This window comes from Ambystoma mexicanum, chromosome 4q (genome assembly GCF_040938575.1).
Source record: "Ambystoma mexicanum isolate Mex_15411 chromosome 4q, UKY_AmexF1_1, whole genome shotgun sequence".
NCBI classification, from domain to species: domain Eukaryota; kingdom Metazoa; phylum Chordata; class Amphibia; order Caudata; family Ambystomatidae; genus Ambystoma; species Ambystoma mexicanum.
Window position 1 is genome coordinate 536,730,291 of NC_090928.1, and position 18,482 is coordinate 536,748,772.

The 18,482-nt window shown below is 46.8% G+C and overlaps 1 long non-coding RNA gene across 8 annotated transcripts in view; it reads right to left on the reverse strand.

The window, feature by feature from the left end:
- The window catches only part of LOC138467827 (uncharacterized), a 217,354-nt gene that overhangs the window by 163,356 nt on the left and 35,516 nt on the right, over positions 1-18,482 (reverse strand). For 6 of the 8 annotated variants that reach the window (XR_011268153.1, XR_011268154.1, XR_011268149.1 and 3 more), the window contains one exon: positions 301-491. This is a non-coding gene — a long non-coding RNA (uncharacterized lncRNA). The remainder of the gene's footprint in view (positions 1-300; positions 492-18,482) is intronic. The other 2 variants (XR_011268155.1, XR_011268156.1) reach the window with 1 other exon arrangement.

Genomic DNA, 18,482 nt, shown 5'->3' on the forward strand with positions numbered 1-18,482 from the left:
GTACCCACAAATCAGTCTAGCTGCACATACTTGACCTGGACTATGGTCGCCGAGGGCGTTCAACCCATAGCGATTTGAGATCATACCAATGGTAAAAGGCACTCTACAAATGCCCAATAACATGAGAGAAATCATGTCCACCATGCATACTTTAGAGTTAAGAGCTGCAGCAAGGGTGGTGGGCATTGCGCAGCACTCATCTTTATGTGTGAAAAGAGATTGCCTCTGCGTAGGGTCGGCAGATGTACCCTACTCCCCCAAACATCAAATAGATGGACAAAAAGAAAATACAGTGCTTACCTGCTGACTGGAAAAGCACTACTGCTTTGAAATCCTTTTCTTCAGATATTTCTCTTCTACTTTCATCAAGTCATTTACAATTAACTTCACCAGGAATTGCCAAAGGCTCATATTCCCCATCCTTTCAAATACACAGAATAGTCAGAAGCAAAGAAAAGCACATTAAAGAGTGCCATGATTTTAATTATTGCCTAAGGAGAAAAAAAAGTACATTTAGTATGCTCCAAGTATTTGTGAAACTTGTCTGTACACAAAACCATTAATTTATAGTGGGCATGCTACGGAGGTTCCTGCGTGATGTGTCCCTATTTGTGAGAGAAGAGTCTCTTGGTGCTTGGTAACTTCCTCCAAGACTTTCACCCATTGTTTCACAACCAGTTCCATCTGCTCACTAATAAAACTAGAGGTGGGTGTTCTGGAGAAGGAATACGTTCTTAACTGCAGAGCTCTCGTACCTAAAAAGCTGCAGAGTCATTTTGTGTGTGTCCTTTAAAAGACAAGCACCTGCTTTAGTTTCTTAAATGTAAATCTCAACCCTAGAGAGTCCCAGCTTGCGGAAAAGTGATCTTTACTGGGGGAACACAAAGTAAACATTACACCTTAGCAGGCAGGCCTTTGCCAACATGAGCCAGGCACTATCCTCCAGAAGGGTCAGAAGCCCCACCCCCATAAGCATCGCTACTGTGACATAAATTATGCACTACAGCTGAAATAGTGCAGCGCCCATGAGCAGTGGAAAAGTCCTGCAAAAACATAAACCAAGCCATGGGTATATTTTGTAAGCGATATTCAATCAACACTACAGCTAAATCAATGCCTAGTCTGGGATGCTGAGGAAAACCCTTATTGATGTATTTTTATGTCCTGTTCAGTACTCTGGATGACACCTTTGTATAACGCCCCCCTCTTAGAATCCCCCTGACCCCACTGAGCCAAGAAGTAGGTTTGTTTTGCAAATTAAAAGGTTTATTTGAAAAATTAAACAATATATATGTGTCACACTTTTATAACAAATTAATATCTGATAGTACACTTAGACATATGATGTGGATCCACAATGGGTAATGTTACAGTGGTACACTTGATTACTTAGGAGTAGTATAGAGGATGAGGTAGCTGAAATGCTTTATGGTTTCAAGGAACTGCAAGGTGGAATAAATGCAGTACAGTAAATAAACTGATATGGTTTCACAAGAGATAATATGTTCACTTTTCCCCTGGTGGCAATTCACCCACCCTATATGCAATGCAAGGAGATGGAAGTAACACACACAGTCTTCAGGAATACAATCAAATACAATACGGAACTCAGTTCCCCCCCAGCAAGCTTAGAGGAAACAGGTAGAAGTTTGAAACACAGGCCCAAAATGCTTTTAAAGGTGATGACAATGGATGGGAAAATGTGCTAACTGATTTTAATTCCCTCTAGAGATTCAGGGTGAGTGAGAGATGCTTGTTGGTATTAGTTCAGGCTCACTTTAGCAATGCTCTATGAGTTATTTCCAGGTTGCAAACGGATTTTAACAAAGGAAAGAATGGAGCTGCTATTTTGACAAGTGGAGAAATTGAGCCAAATCGCAAATCGCGGTAAATTTCGCAAGTGCGTAAATCGCGATTGCGGTAAAAGTATAAGGAGTAGGAAGTCGCTTCTAGGCTCGTTGGAAAGCCTAGAATCACAGCTTTAAAATGAAAGAAAAAACTGTTCCAGAGATACGGACGATTTAATAAAGGTAGATTTTCGGATTTAAAGTAAAACTCAAAATGACAGGTGACAGCTTGCAGCTGCAGAAATGACAGGTGACAGTTGTGCAGCTTTAAAAATGACAGATGACACGATTTCTAGGAGGCAGTTCTACTTAGGTTAAAATAGCTTGAATTAGATTATTTTAACTAAGAGATTGGTTCTGCACAGTTCTGCTAGGTACTCACAATATAAATTTGAACTAGGCCTTGTCACGGATCTGGTCAACACGTCCGGCGGCGGTTCTGCCTACTCGGTGGGTCAATCAGGCACCGGTTCTGCTCACCGCAATCCGGATCTCTGCTTCTGCTCACAGCGGTCTGGGTCAGGTCTGCTCTGCTGGTCTAGCCTCTCTGGATACAGCGGCCTCTGGTTCTGGATACTGCTCTGCTTTCCGGTCCGGATCAAGTGGATTCTGGATGTAACACTGCTTTCTGGGTACTGGCAAACGTTCTTGGCAAAAGAATTCAGACAGCTCGCTCGGCTGTGGAATAGTTTGCAAATGATTTTAAGGATGCTGAGGCCTGCTGAGAAGAGTTCTCAGTTTGTGGGTTTAGGCCCTTGCTTTAAGTTCTGAAGTAAATTTCTGGTCTCTGTAGATTGATGGATGTGAAGTCTGGAGTCCCCCGGCAGAGCGTCCCGCAGAAAATGGAATTGAATGTCTCTACCTGTCCCAGCAGTCTCTTTTTATGTGTTTTGGAAGTGGGTGTGTGCGTGGCATAACTGAGCCTGCCCCTCTCTACTTGTCATTGGCCCAATTCTCCCCTCTCCCATGATTGGGGGAAGGAAATGGATTGTCATCATGGGTCAGAGGATCCTCCCCTGGTCAATTTCCCCACAAATCTATATTTGATTCAAATACATATTTCCCAGATACACAATTTGTTGAAATTACATGTACACATTATATATTCCTTATGGTCGATGCTTGTCCGCCTCTGATCTTCCTGGGGGCTTGCATTCAAGAATGACAACATTTTGCGCTTTTTGACTGGTTTACCAATATCAGACATTTACCAGAACTTACACACATGTGCGCAAGGAGTATGGACATTAATTGATGAAGTGTCAGATTTTTAACATGCAGACATTTGGAGTGAGACCCTATTTTCCGCTAGCAACCCCCCAGAATACACCACAGGGTCCTAACGCCTCTTTAAACGTGCACAGTAAAATCACAAGAATAATGATATTACTTATATAATTTTGACCAGTCCGCACTACGAGTTATCTATCTTTTTAACTTATTCCCTGGTCAAAAAGGGGTGTGGCTTCCCACATCACATGGTGGAAGAACTGGTTTATCCACTTCCCCCAAGCTCAGCTGACTCTCACAGGCACTTCTCCTCCCACTTCTCCCAAGAGGAAGCCACTTTACGGCCCCCCCAATATAACATTTGCCTGAGTCCATTGTTCAGTTTCCTGCAGTCCCCAACTAATTCAATCAGAGAGGTGTCACCTCCTTTTTGTGGGGGCATCAGAATGCAGCCAGGCCTGGGAACACAGCTGTTGATCCAGTTTCAACTCCTGTCGGGGGTAGTTGTCAGGCAGAATCCAGTTTCATTAAGCCAGGTTTCAGCTAAATGTCACTTTTTGTTCCCAGTTTTCTACATTCAAATCAAACTGACAATTTTTACACATGCAGCTAGAGTGCTGATTCTAAGTTCAAAACTATGACATTTCAACAGTTACAAACTATATGATACTCAAAAGTAGGTCCCTCATTTAATTTAAACATTTCGATTTTAGTGGTTTTCAGTTCAGTTTAACTTAAGCTGCTGACCTTCACAGCTCAGCCAGTTTTGTTATGAACATTGTTTTGGGCTCTTTTTCTTTCCAGATTTTGTATGCACACAAAACTTCATTCTGCCAAATGTCTGCTGGTGTTCAGTGAGATTTTTGAATATCCTGCAATGTTTGACATAGGCATTTTTAGCTTGCATTCAGAGAAACCAAGGTGATTTCAAAGGGCTTTTTAAGCTAACAGGCACTGCTGTTTTTCTTTTGGCACATATTCCACTCATGGCACCCCTGGCCCATCACGCTCGCACTGGTGGGTGGAAGATTAGGCGACCATTTTGGTGTGCGCACAAACTGCGCGGTTCTCCTGGATTCTGGCGCACATGTGGGCTTTTTGGCCATCTTGGATTTTCTAAGCCCACAGCACCAAATGTTGCAACTTAATGACTCAAACGTGGGTCAATACACCTGACAATTTTGCAGATGCCTGGTTTCTCACACATGCATCACAGTCTCATACATGTAGATAGTTTATTACTTAGAGGAAAATATAAGCACTTCGGGGTGTCGGGGGCACGGAAACTATATTTTTACTCAAGACCACTGCCTTAAGGGAATAAAGTGACCTTCAACTACTTTCAAATAGCAAAGCAATTTACAGCATTCGTTTCACACCCATGTCACAAAACTCCCTCTACCGCGCCAGTCCTCTGTTACACAAGGCTGCTGAAAAATCAGTAAAAGCAAGAAAATGACTCCAAGCTGAATGAACTGGTCCCATCATTATTGACAACAAAAAAAAACAACCATCATAAAAAGCATTCAACCCAGATCATCATAAACAATGATCAAAAAATATATTTTCAAATTAATGACATAGCGATCACAACTAGCCCTGGCGCGCATTCAATAAATAAGTTATACATTTGACAGGCAAACTATCTTCAAATAACTGCTGAGGTGGAATGGTTGAAAAAAACAAACAGCATTGAAGGGGCAATAAAAAGCCTCAAGTAACCTCATCAACCTATATAGCGAATGGGGCATAAGTATAACTAGAACATGCAGTAATCTGTCAGTCCCTGAAACTTGCATGTGTATGTATGAAATCATGTAGCGATTTCCCCAAAGTGTTGAGCATAAACTAAACATAGATGGTGGAGAGCACGAGTCATGGAGGGAATTAGAACACTGTCCCCTCGTGCCCAAAGGCTGGCAGAACTTCACCCTACTGTGAAATAAATGGTGTAAAAGCAATACAACAGCTCTGCCTCACGGGTATAGCATCAGTAACTTTCAGCAGTGGAAGAATTATATTCAAAAGCATTACAATTCAAAATGACGGTCTTTGAATACCAGACAGTTTGCTTTTTATGGGGGGCTGCTTTACAGAACCTCTTTAGGGGTGTTTTGACCTTGAACTTAACTTGAGGTAGTCAAGCTGATGCCTGTGCCCAGGGCTGGAGTCGTGGTGTGGTGTTGTCCTCAATCCACCACGGCTTCTACCCGTGTCAGGTCACCCACACCTAAGAATAAAAAGGATTATCTGGCCCACCGGCAAGGCATCAGCGAGACTACCACCTCGGACTCTACAGGTGAGGAGAGTGGTGCTGAGAGTGGGGAGGAGGGAACCTCACATCTTGGGAAAGAAGGTCCTCCGGGGGAGTCACAGGACAGTTTGCAACCCCTAACAAAGGAGATGGCCACGCCAGAGCAAGTCCAGGAGCTATGGGCTGCAGTGCAAGGCCTCTCTCAGGAATTACAGACTGTGAAGGCCGAAAACGCTGTTCTTAAGCAACTTGTGTCTACTCTGGAACAACAGCCCCCTGAATTACCTCCGATGGCTTTGTCTTCAGGAAAGTTTGATGGATCACCGAAGAAGGTGAAGGAGTTTTTAGAGGCGGCTATGGTCTATTTTACCTTCAGACCTCGGATGTTTTCTACAGACCAATCTAAGGTGGGATTCCTGATTTGTAATATGACAGGCAATGCTCTTGCCTGGGCAACCCCTCTTGTCACTGGAGGAAATCCCATTCTGCAAGACTATGGGGGCTTTCAGGCACTCCTTAAACAGACTTTTGAAAGGCCCGAACTGACATTCACGGCTCGTGAAGATCTCTTGGATGTCCGTCAAGGGTCCTCAGATCTCCTTACTTATATAACCACATTCAAGACATTGGCAGCTGGAGCCGGTTAGCCAGAGCAGGCTCAATATGCCATATTCCGCAGGGGACTCAAAGAGGACATAAAGGATGAGTTGGCCCGGTCTTCACGTCCCTCATCCTTTTCTGATCTTCTGTCAGCGGTGCTGCAGATAAGAGTATTGCCTTCATGAGAGACGCCACGAACAGAGACGCCTTACGGGAAACCTTCCATTGGAGACTCAACGACAACACCTACTACCCTACCGTCTCTTTCCAGAGAGGAACCCATGCAGATCGGAACCACTCGAACACCACTCTCAGCCGAAGAAAGAGGAGCGAGTGGAGCTCCAGTAAAAGGCCAAGCAGGGGGAGAGAGAGAGAGAGAGAGAATCCTGACGGACTGAATGAAGCGTACCGAAAGAAAAGGCAAAGGGACAAGGTGGAAAGCGAGAGCGAGGGAGAGAGAGCAAGAATAGAGCTTCGGTGTGAAGCAGAATATACAGAAGGAATACTTAGCGTCGGAACCGAAAAGAGCAGGAAAGCCTATCCAGACGGTTGCAACGTGCCGACCGATGGGATAACAGGAACTAAGTAATCCCAGCGGCGGCCATGATGGAAAAACACTAGAGTGTTGCAGCCGTTCGGAGGGAGAACGTAGTGGAGCAACTTAATGGCAGCTCAGTGTCACGCTCACCTGATTCCCACTGTAACGCTCACCTGAATCCCTCGGAGGCGCAGGTCCGGGCTGGGAGATTTCAGTGTCTTCTAGGGTCACGCGCAGGCCTCTGGTAACACCCTGGATGGGCCCTCTCCTCACCGTAATTTTGACCTGGAGGGTGAGGTGTCTGCAAGTAGGAGAACAAGGGGTTAATGTATGTCTGATTGGCCAATCTGACTTTCCCCTTTCTGGACTCCCCACGTTATTCGTAGGCTGAATGTGCTCACCTTAGATAGGTGAAAGCGGAGCTCTCCATCCTGCGTCTGTGCAGGGGCGCTAATGCCAGTTGCTTCACTGGTTAATAGCCCAGCCTCTTGATTGCAGAGGATGAAGTCGGGGAGCAAGGCCGTCGTTAGCTGCATGAACGGTAATTGCTTGAATATGGAGTTTTATTTATATGTCCACTTAAATGTCTCTTGCCTTTGCAGGTCCGGTATGCAGATAAGGTAAGCGAGAAGAATGCCGGAGCTCGTGAAGGCACGTAAGCAAAAGAATGTTATTCGAAGTTAAATGCACTTCTTAATGTCTCTTTTCCCTTTTTCAGGTAGCCGTAGCAGCCGGCGTTGGAGATGGACGCCGAGGTACCTGCTGGAGTATGGGCAAGCAGATTACAGCTAGAAGGCACGTGAGTAGTGATGGCGTACAGTGCCCCTAATGATGTCCTTCTTGTTTTTGCAGGTGCGGTTAAACAGCGCTTGGCGGAGATCGAGGCGTACGTGGCACAGATAAGCAAAATTATCACGGAGGTTCACTAACCAATGTTCTTTGTTTCCGCAGGGTTGCCGGAGTATGAAGAGTGCGGTACACGGCCTCGGAATGCACCGATGGACGAGGCAAGTGCAGCGCTGGTTTTGCCTTGTCCTAACCTGGTGTCCTTGTTCTCTTTCAGACGCTGCTGAAGACTGAAGACTGGTTTTCCGGGAGGTAAGACTGAAGATTTCTTGTTCACAGATGCAGAAGCTGAAGATTCTCTGGAGCTGACACGGTGAGCGTCCTGCTGCTAGTGCAGAATAACGCGAATCACGTTGCACTGATCGGGTGTGGTTTAAATAGGCCACTGGAGTGCTTAGGTGTCTCCTTCCACAGCCTCGCCCAGGCAAGAAAGAAGTTCCAGCTTCCAGAACAGTTCCAGTATCCAGTCCCAGGGAGTGGTGCTGGCCACACCCAGAAGGTAAAGTAGTTCCAGCCAGGAATGGATGAGGATATCAACCTACAGGTAAGTGAGCAGCATGGTCTGCAGCAGGTAGGTCCACCCAAGCACCATTCCTCTCAATATGAGCCCGGCGCTTCCTGTGCCGGGACTGGGTTCCCTTATGAGCCTGGCGCCACTGGCGCCAGGACAAGGTCCAAAAGGCCCCTGTGGGGACCGAATGGTGCCTGGAATGGAAGTTGTGACCCTGCTTCCAAGGATGTTGGGCTGGATCTGACTCTTTGGAGGCAGCGGTCATGACACCCACGGAGGCGCAGGTCTGGCTTCGAGTGCTGATGCTTCTTCAATGGTGAAGCGCAGGACTCTGAAGATGGACTCTCTGGCTCGCAGGAATATTCCCCTGTGTGTGAAAAGGGAGTATTACCCACTGATGGAATAATGCTCAAGCCTCCCACTCCCTTCCAACCCTCCACGATACCCTTCCTCGATTCCCCGTGAAGTCTCACCTTAGGGTCTGGAAGGATGAGTTCTCCATCCTGCTTCTGATGCAGGGGCGCGTTGAAACCCAGTTACTTCACTGGATTGAGGTTTGATGGGAGTTCAAATAAGCTTGACTATTCAGGAAAGGCGCTGTAAGAGTTCTGTAGCAAGTTCAAAAGTTCAAGCTTAATAATAATGTTCATTGTCTTATTGTAGCAAGCGCTAGCGCTTATGTCTTTTTCCCCTTAGGGGCCGGGGTTCGGAATGCCGGAGATATGGCGCCGACCCGAAGTGAAACATGCAGTTCCAGTAAATGACAGGTAAGTTCTGGATGAGCGTTCGGGTAATGTCTTTGCATTCGCTCATTCAATGTCTTTGTCTTTTCCCCATAGGGGCCGGGGTCCGGAATGCCAGGAAGCGGCAGGACCCAAAATGAAATGGGAATGACCCAACAGGTAAGTCTTAGAAGGAAACTGAGCTTTTCCTATTCCCTTCCTTCTCTCACCTTGCGTTCTTGTCTTTTTCTCTCTAGGCTCTGGGAAGTGGCTGCGGATCCGGATAATCGCTGCTGAAGATGCAGGTGCCCAGGAAAGGTGAGTGAAATGCAGCGCTGCAGCGATCAAAGCGAAATGCTTTTAAAATGATGTCTTCCCTTTCAGGATTGTCGGTGTGATGTCTCCGTGATGCAGCTGTAGCAGGTAAGGTCTTCTTTCTCTCCAATTCTCTCTTAGCAGGTGACCCAGGATGCTGACAGGCGTGGCTGAAGTCCAGATGCAGGAGCTGACACGGTGAGCGTCCAGCTGCGAGGAGCAGAACAACGCGAAGCATGAGTTGCTGATCGGGCGTGGTTTAAATAGCTTTTGAAGAAGTTCCAGGTATGTATCCTTCCACCGATCAGGTATGTATCCTTCCCCGACCACACCCAGGGGAAAGTAGTCCCACAGGTAAAGTAGTTCCATTCAGGCCTGAAGAGGGCCTGGATGTAGCAGCATGGTCTGCATCAGGTAAGTGCACATTTAAACACTTGAACACTTGTCTAGCTTTATGAGCCTGGCGCCTAAGGCGCCAGGACAGGGGTCCAACATGAGCCTGGCGCCTAAGGCGCCAGGACTGTGTCCAAAGGGCCCCAGCTTGGGCCCGCTGGCACTTCCCTGGGGGGAATGATGCCTGCCTCTGGGGTTGCTGGGTCGGACCTGGCTCCTTGGAGGTAGGCATCATGACAGTACCCCCCTCAAGGCCCCTCCCAAGGTTGTTCCCTCCGGGGGTTTTGGCTTGTTCGGAAATCTCCGGTGGAACCTTTGTATTAATGGAGGTGCGTGAACATGGTTACTAGGCTCCCACGATCTCTCCTGAGGTCCATATCCCTTCCAGTCAACAAGATAGAAGAGTTTGGACTTTAACACCTTGGAGTCTAAAATGTCTTTAACTTCGAATTCTAATTCCCCATCAATTTGAACTGGGTCTGGAGGCTTGGACAGTTGGGTCCCTGGTTGTACTGGCTTCAAAAGTGAAGCATGAAAAACTGGATGAATACGCATGTTAGACGGTAAATCCAGTTTAAAGGCCACGGGATTGATTATAGCCTTGATGGGATAAGGTCCTATGAACCTGGGATTGAAGGTTCGTGGGCCCTTGAGGGGTAAATGTTTCGTTGCTAGCCATACCTGGTCTCTTACTTGGTAAGGAGGAGTTTTACTTCGGTGTAAATCAGCGTTTTCTTTATACTTTTTCTTGGCTTGCTGTAGATGAGTTGCAGCTTCTTTGAAGGCTTGAGTTATTGTGGAATGCAGATGATTTACTGCGGGCATTTCCAGGGTCAGAGGTGGATCTAGATCAGAGGTCCGAGGATGGTGACCATACAAAGTATAAAAAGGAGTTTGTCCGGTTCCAGAATGCACTGAATTGTTGTATGCATATTCTGCGATCCAAAGGATGTCTTTCCAATTTAACTCGGATTGGTGTAACATGCACCGAAGATATTGCTCGAGAGTCTGATTGGTTCTCTCGGTTTGTCCGTCGGTCTGGGGGTGGTGGCTGGTGGATAACCACACATCTATTTGTGCTAGTTGGCAACACTTCTTCCAAAAATGGGAGATAAATTGACTTCCACGATCCGAGACTAATATGGAAGGGAAACCATGTATGCGAACTATATTCTCCAGAAATTCCTTGGCCAAGGTAGAAGCTGAAGGCAAACCTTTTAAAGGGATAAAGTGGGCCATTTTGGAGAATAGATCCACAATTACAAGGATAGTGTTGTAACCAGCACAAGGAGGCAGGTCTGTTATAAAGTCCATTGACAAGGTGTGCCATGGTGCCGGTGGAATATCCAAGGGTTGAAGTAGGCCGGCTGGCCTTTTCTTTTGACCCTTGTTTTGGGCGCAAATTCCGTAAGACAATACAAAAGACTTTATGTCTTTTCTCCAAGAAGGCCACCAGAAGTGGCGTTTGATTTTTTCCTCCGTTTTAGCGATACCAGGGTGTCCTTCCATTAATGATTCATGATGATGGGCAATAACAAGTTCTTGCAATTCTTTACTAGGCAGAAACAACCGCTCCTGGAAGTAGGGTAAGTCATCCTTAACGGTGTAATGAGGACCCTTTTGACTCCATTCCAGTAAGGCTGAAGAGTCTAGAAGTTGTTTTACTTGCTTTTGGATGTCCTCAATAGTTTGCAATGAAGTTAGACCTAAGATTCTTTGTTCAGGTATGATTGGCGCAGGTTCTAAACTCGAATTGGGTTCTTCCATGCCAATCCGGGATAAGGCGTCCGCTTTACCATTCTTGCAGCCAGGGCGATAGGTAATTACAAAATCAAATTCAGCAAAGAATAGAGCCCATCAGAGTTGTCGTGAAGATTGAGCTTTGGCCGTCTTTAAATACTGTAAATTTCTGTGGTCCGTAATTACGGTGATGGTGTGTCTTGCCCCGAGAAGGTAGTGACGCCAAGCCTTGAAAGCAGATTTAATAGCCAGTAACTCTTTGTCGGTAATTGCGTACTTGATTTCAGGAGGAGAAAATTTCCTGGACCAAAAGGCCACAGGGTGTAGTTGGTTAGTTTCTGGGTCTCTTTGTGACAGGACAGCTCCCATGGCCGAACTGGATGCGTCGGTTTCCACAATGTAAGGGAGAACTGGGTGCGGGTGCTTCAATATAGGTGCAGAGGTGAATTTGGTTTTCAGGTCCTGAAAGGCTTGTTCGGCCTCAAGAGTCCATTCAAAGCGTTTGTTTTTCGTTAGGAGAGCTGTGATGGGTTGGACTGTTCGGGAAAATTCCGGGATGAATCTTCGATAGAAATTGGCGAAGCCGAGCATGCTCTGAACTCCCTTCACCGAGCTAGGAGATGGCCATTTGAGGATGGCGTCCACCTTTCGCGAGTCCATTCGGACTCCTTGAGGTGTCAGGATGAATCCGAGAAACTCCACTTCTGTGGTATGAAAAACGCATTTTTCGAGCTTTGCAAATAGTCTGTGCTGGCGCAATTTCTCAAGAACTGCCCTAACATGTTTTCTGTGATCGGATTCTGAAGAAGAGTACACCAGGATGTTGTCAATATAAACAATGACACAGACGTCGATAAGTTCCCGAAGAACATCATTCATAAAGTACTGAAAGGCGGCAGGTGCATTGCACAAACCGAAGGGCATCACCTGATATTCGAAGAGCCCAAATTTGGTGCGGAATGCAGTCTTCCATTCGTCGCCTTCTTTTATACGCACCAGGTGATAAGCTCCTCGGAGATCTAACTTGGTGTACACACACGCGTCTTTCACCTGGTCGATAAACTCAGGGATCAAGGGCAGAGGATAACGATTCTTAATCGTTATTTGATTTAGGGCGCGATAGTCTATACATGTTCTAAGGTCGCCCTCTTTTTTCGGCACGAAGAACAGAGCTGAGGAGACAGGAGACTTGGACGGGCGAATAAAACCATTGGCTAGGTACTGATCTAAATACTGACGCAAATGTAGGTTCTCAGGTTCCGTAAGAGCATAAATCCTACTACAAGGTAGTTGAGCATTGGGTACCAGATCGATTTGGCAATCATAAGACCGATGGGGAGGTAACGTGTTAGCCTGTTCTTTCTGAAAAACGTCTTGGAATTCTTGGTATTCTGACGGTAGCTGTACAGGGATGGAAGTTGCTGAGGCTAGACCCATAACTGGATTTCTTGGGTAACAAGTTGGTTCACAATCAGGAAAACTTATCTTCTTTGCTCGCCAGTCAATTTTGGGATTATGTGTTTCTAACCAAGGAATTCCAAGAATTACTTGAAATTGTGGGGCCTTGATCACATCAAACACGATTGCTTCCCGATGTCCATCCTGACCCACCAGTGTCATTTCAACAGTGGAATGCGTTACAGGCCCTGAGGCTATTTCGGTTCCATCTACTGTAGTAATGACATCTTGGGTTACTTTCGGGTGGAGAGGGAGCTTAATCCTGGAAGCCAATTCACGGTCTATGTAATTTCCAATAGCTCCACTGTCGATGTATGCTTTTATAGCATGCAACAGCTGAGGCTGTTTTGGGTCCACGAGCACCATTGGCATGACAAAATGTGAGGTCAAAGAGTTTGCTTTCAAGCTCGGCAAGCGGACCCCTGCGCTTGTCGGGCTAGGTCGTTTCCCGAATCAGGTGTCAGAAAATCGTTATCAGTGGCTCCAACCACCTTCTTAGGTGGTTTAGCCGGACAATTTCGAAGAAAGTGACTGGAAGTCCCGCAATACAGACAAAGTTGCATTTGCCGCCTTCTCTCTCGTTCCTTCTGCGTTAATGGTCCTTTAACACCGCCGATTAGCATAGGTTCAGATACGTCGGTACTCTTGGAGTTAGCGTGGGTTTTGATCGGTACTTGGGTTTCGTACTTGAACCGATCTGCTTTTCTATTTTGAAGTCTGTGATCAAGTTGAACCACCAAGTCTATGTAGTCTGCGCAGACCTGGGGTGGATCTACTATCTGAGCTAGAACATCCTTAAGCTCTCCGCGCAGGCCTCGATGAAACAATGTGATCCTTTTGTTTTCTGGCCATCCAGTTTCCACAACCAGTCTATTAAAGGTGGCAACGTAGGACAGGAGATCCTGATTACCTTGTCGTAAGGATAGCAGTTTGTTATCAAGGGCCTGTCCTTGAGAGTGTCGAGCAAACAATCTTTCCATGCTGGCCTGGAAACCCTGAAAATTCTGGAGAATGGGATCATCCTGATTTACCAATGGAATAGACCAATCGGCAGCACTGCCACTGAGGTAAGATAGTATAAAGGCTACCTTGGTCTGGTCGTTAGGGAAGGCCCCGGGTCTGCATAGAAAGTGTAAACGACATTGGTTCATAAAGACGGCATATTTCTTGGGATCCCCCGCAAAACGTTCAGGCGGGGCCAAAGGCATGTGTCTAGGTAGATTGATTTGTACCGGGTTATTCAAACCCACTGATGTGGAAGTACCTCCGGAATTAGGTAAAGGAGTGTGCCCTGCCTGGGCCTGCAATAACCTTTTGGCCAGGTCATCTGTTCTTTCCTTGGATAGGATCAGTTCTCTTTTGAGAGCGTTAGTCTCCTGGCGGGCTGAATGCACTTCTGCCCGTAATTCCCCCAAAAGCTGGGCCAGCTGATCTGTCTCGGAAGTCTCCATAGCGCCCGGGTGGGAAATTTTGGGTAGGCTTCGCGTTCTGTCACGCTCACCTGATTCGCACGGAGGCGCAGGTCTGGCTTCGAGTGCTGATGCTTCTTCAATGGTGAAGCGCAGGACTCTGAAGATGGACTCTCTGGCTCGCAGGAATATTCCCCTGTGCGTGAAAAGGGAGTATTACCCAATGACGGAATAATGCTCAAGCCTCCCACTCCCTTCCAACCATCCATGATACCCTTCCTCGATTCCCCGTGAAGTCTCACCTTAGGGTCTGGAAGGATGAGTTCTCCATCCTGCTTCTGATGCAGGGGCGCGTTGAAACCCAGTTACTTCACTGGATTGAGGTTTGATGGGAGTTCAAATAAGCTTGACTATTCAGGAAAGGCGCTGTAAGAGTTCTGTAGCAAGTTCAAAAGTTCAAGCTTAATAATAATGTTCATTGTCTTATTGTAGCAAGCGCTAACGCTTATGTCTTTTTCCCCTTAGGGGCCGGGGTTCGGAATGCCGGAGATATGGCGCCGACCCGAAGTTAAACGTGCAGTTCCAGTAAATGACAGGTAAATTCTGGATGAGCGTTCGGGTAATGTCTTTGCATTCACTCATTCAATGTCTTTGTCTTTTCCCCATAGGGACCGGGGTCCGGAATGCCAGGAAGCGGCAGGACCCGAAATGAAATGGGAATGACCCAACAGGTAAGTCTTAGAAGGAAACTGAGCTTTTCCTATTCCCTTCCTTCTCTCACCTTGTGTTCTTGTCTTTTTCTCTCTAGGCTCTGGGAAGTGGCTGCGGATCCGGATGATCACTGCTGAAGATGGAGGTGCCCAGGAAAGGTGAGTGAAATGCAGCGCTGCAGCGATCGAAGCGAAATGCTTTTAAAATGATGTCTTCCCTTTCAGGATTGTCGGTGTGATGTCTCAGTGATGCAGCTTTAGCAGGTAAGGTCTTCTTTCTCTCCAAATCTCTCTTAGCAGGTGACCCAGGATGCTGACAGGCGTGGCTGAAGTCCAGATGCAGGAGCTGACACGGTGAGCGTCCAGCTGCGAGGAGCAGAACAACGCGAAGCATGAGTTGCTGATCGGGCGTGGTTTAAATAGCTTTTGAAGAAGTTCCAGGTATGTATCCTTCCACCTATCAGGTATGTATCCTTCCCCGACCACACCCAAGGCAAAGTAGTCCCACAGGTAAAGTAGTTCCATTCAGGCCTGAAGAGGGCCTGGATGTAGCAGCATGGTCTGCATCAGGTAAGTGCACATTTAAACACTTGAACACTTGTCTAGCTTTATGAGCCTGGCGCCTAAGGCGCCAGGGCAGGGGTCCAACATGAGCCTGGCGCCTAAGGCGCCAGGACTGTGTCCAAAGGGCCCCAGCTTGGGCCCGCTGGCACTTCCCTGGGGGGAATGATGCCTGCCTCTGGGGTTGCTGGGTTGGACCTGGCTCCTTGGAGGTAGGCATCATGACACTCAGCCATATCCGTGGCAACCACCGCCAGTTAGACCGGAATGTGACACATGCATACGTACGGGCGTCATGTACCAACGGAGGCAGAGTATGTATGCTGCTTCTTTAATTGAGGTACATTTAGAGCTCTTGCGGTTCTATGCCAAATGTGGCCCAAGTATCCCCAGAGTTGGTCTTCCTAGATCTGTTTCCCACTTTTGCATATAGGTGAGGTTCTCTTCAGGGTCCATCACCCCCATTAGACGATATAATCTAGTTATTCCCTTATCTGGTTGGCCTTCTTGTATTGTTAGCTCCACTCCTGTAGGGCTTCTAGTCGCCCCCTCGTTCACCTTTGCGTTTGAGACACAATGCCTAAGCTAAACATAGTGATATCATTCCCGCTCTGGTATGTTAAACCTGGCCTTGTATTCTTCAAACATCAAGGGTGACCAATCTGTGTAGAGATCTTTTAGGACCATGTTACTTTCCTTGCCCCCCCCCCAGTGTGTCCAGAAATTAGCCTGCGTTCCTGGGGTAAAATCCGGGTTATAAGCAATCGGTCTGAGTGCCTCCCCCCCCCACTTTGACCTTCTTATTTCTCAATACCCTATCCCAATTCCACAGAGTAGTTCTGGTTGATTCTAGTAGCTGACCTCCTTTTACCCTGTGTCGTGTGGCGAGGAAGCCAAGGTTTCCAAGCGGCGTCTTGGTCGCTATTCTTTCCAGTATGACCCACTGAGTTCGATCTTCTCCAGATGTCCATTCTAGCTTCGGGGCTACCTGTGCTGCCCATAGGTATTTATGAAATTCTGGGACCCCCAGTCCTCCAAGGCTTGTGGTCTGAAGAGTACTTTTTTGGGGATTCTCGGTTTATTCCTCCCCCCCCAGATAAAATTCATCACTTCTTTCTGTAATGTTTGGATGGCTGGGCCTGGGATTCTTATTGGGAGGGAACCCACTACGTATTGGAATTTAGGAAGAAGGGTCATTTTAACCACTATAATGCATGCCAGCCAGGACAATTCCTGCAGTTGCCATCATTTTAGATCCCTTGCTAGTGTTTTCAGGAGGTCCGGAATATTGGCCCCGTATAGCCTATCATATCTGGGTGTCAAATGTACCCAGAGATATTTCGCTGCCTTGTGTTCCCACTTCAGGGGATATTGATTCTCCCATTCTGGGATTTGTTCTGCCTTTTTGGTAATATTAAGAGCTTTGGATTTGGGGTAGTTAACATGGAATCCTGAGACCTTCGCGAATTCCCCCAGTAATTGTATGGCTGCTGGTCCTGCAGTGCCCACTTCCACCCCTTGGATTCCCAGGTGGTTACGAACCCTATATGCAAATGGCTCCATAGCCATGGCAAAGATCAGGGGTGACAGTGGACACCCCTGTCCTGTGCCTTTCTGAATGGGGATACTCCCTGTAAGCTTTCCATTGACCATTAGTCTAGTGGATGGGATTGTGAAATTGGCCATTACCATGCGGGTAAAGATTGGTCCGCACCCGAATCTTTCAAGGGTTAGACGTAAGAAACCCCAGTGTAGGCTATCAAAGGCTCTAGAAGCGTCCAGAGCTGCCACTGAAAACCTCTGACCAGTCCTCCGTCCCCAGTCTATCGTATCTATGGCTCTGCGAATATTGTCATATGTGTGCCGCCCCTTCACAAAGCCTGCTTGATCTGAGTGGATTATTTCGGGAAGTACCATTGCTAGTCTCTGGGCTAGTACCATGGAATAGATCTTTGCATCCCCGTTTAATAAGGAGATTGGGCGATAGTTTGCACAATCCTTTGGCTCCCTGTCTGGTTTAAACAATAATATTGTAGTTGCTGGACCCATGTCACCGGATGTACGCCCCTTGTCTCTAATGAGGTTAAATAGGTGTGTTAGGGGGCCTGCGAAGATGGTCCTGAATGTTTTATAGTATGCATTGCTTAGCCCAACTGGGTCCGGGGTTTTGTGTCCTTTTAGTGATCCTATTGCCTCCCCCACTTCCTCCTCTATTATGGGGCCTTCCAGCGGTTGCCTGTCTGCCTCACTAATTTGTGGTAACTGTACCTGATTTAGAAATGCGACCTGTGCCTCCCCCTCTAGGTTTTCTTTTTTTAGGTTGTTGGTGTAGTATGAGATCATCGCCTCTTCTATTTCTTTCTCCCCCCTCACTACATCCCCGGTTCTATTACGAAGTTGGGTAATATGGATCCGGAGTTTCTGGTGCCTCAGTTTAGCAGCAAGGAGTCTGTTAGCTTTACCCCCCCATGTATATAATAAAATAGTTTTGTTTGAACCAGAAGGCGTGCTGCATCATCTGCTAGGTGGGTTTCTAAGATCGCTCTGGCCTTTTTTAATTCCCGCTATGCTTTCTGTGAGCCCCTGTTTTTGTATTCCACCTCCGCCTTGTGTATGTTGGCTTCCATATTGCGTCTCACCCTCTCCCGACTTTTAATATAGTTTGATGTTTGCGTGATAAACACCCCCCCGTACTACCGCTTTGCTGGCATCCCAGATAGTCGACCAGTCCACCCCCCAGTGTCATATTTTCCAGGAAATATTTCTGTAAGGTTTGTTCTATGCTTATCCAGACCGATAGATCTTTCAATATTACCTAATTTAATCGCCAGGGTTTGTGGGGTTGTTGTTGCGGGTAGTTTGGCTCTATTTTTAGAAGTACGGGAGCGTGGTCTGATAGGCATCGCACTCCAATTTCTAAGTCTGTAACCTGTGGGACGACTGTTTCTGAAATAAGTATCATATCAATACGGGAGTAACCCATGTGTACTGCTGAGTAGTGGGTATATGTGGGTTAAAGAATTGCCAAGACTCTAATAGGTGTAGTTCCCTTAGAAATTTGGCCAGGGCTTGTCTGAATGTGTGGCCATTGGAGGTGGCTGGGAGGGTTTTATCCATTGCTGCATCCATCACCCCATTAAAATCGCCTCCGATTAGGATTTTCCCTATTCCCCATTGTGCGATTTTGGGTAATAGATTCAGTAAGAAGTGGGCCTGTTTCACAATAGGGGCATAAATTGAAATCAAAGTCACCAGTTGGCCCATCAGTTTCCCCCCAGCATCAAATAACGGCCATCCGGGTCTTTTTTTAACAAATCGTTTCTCAAAGCTGATATCTTTTGCTAATAA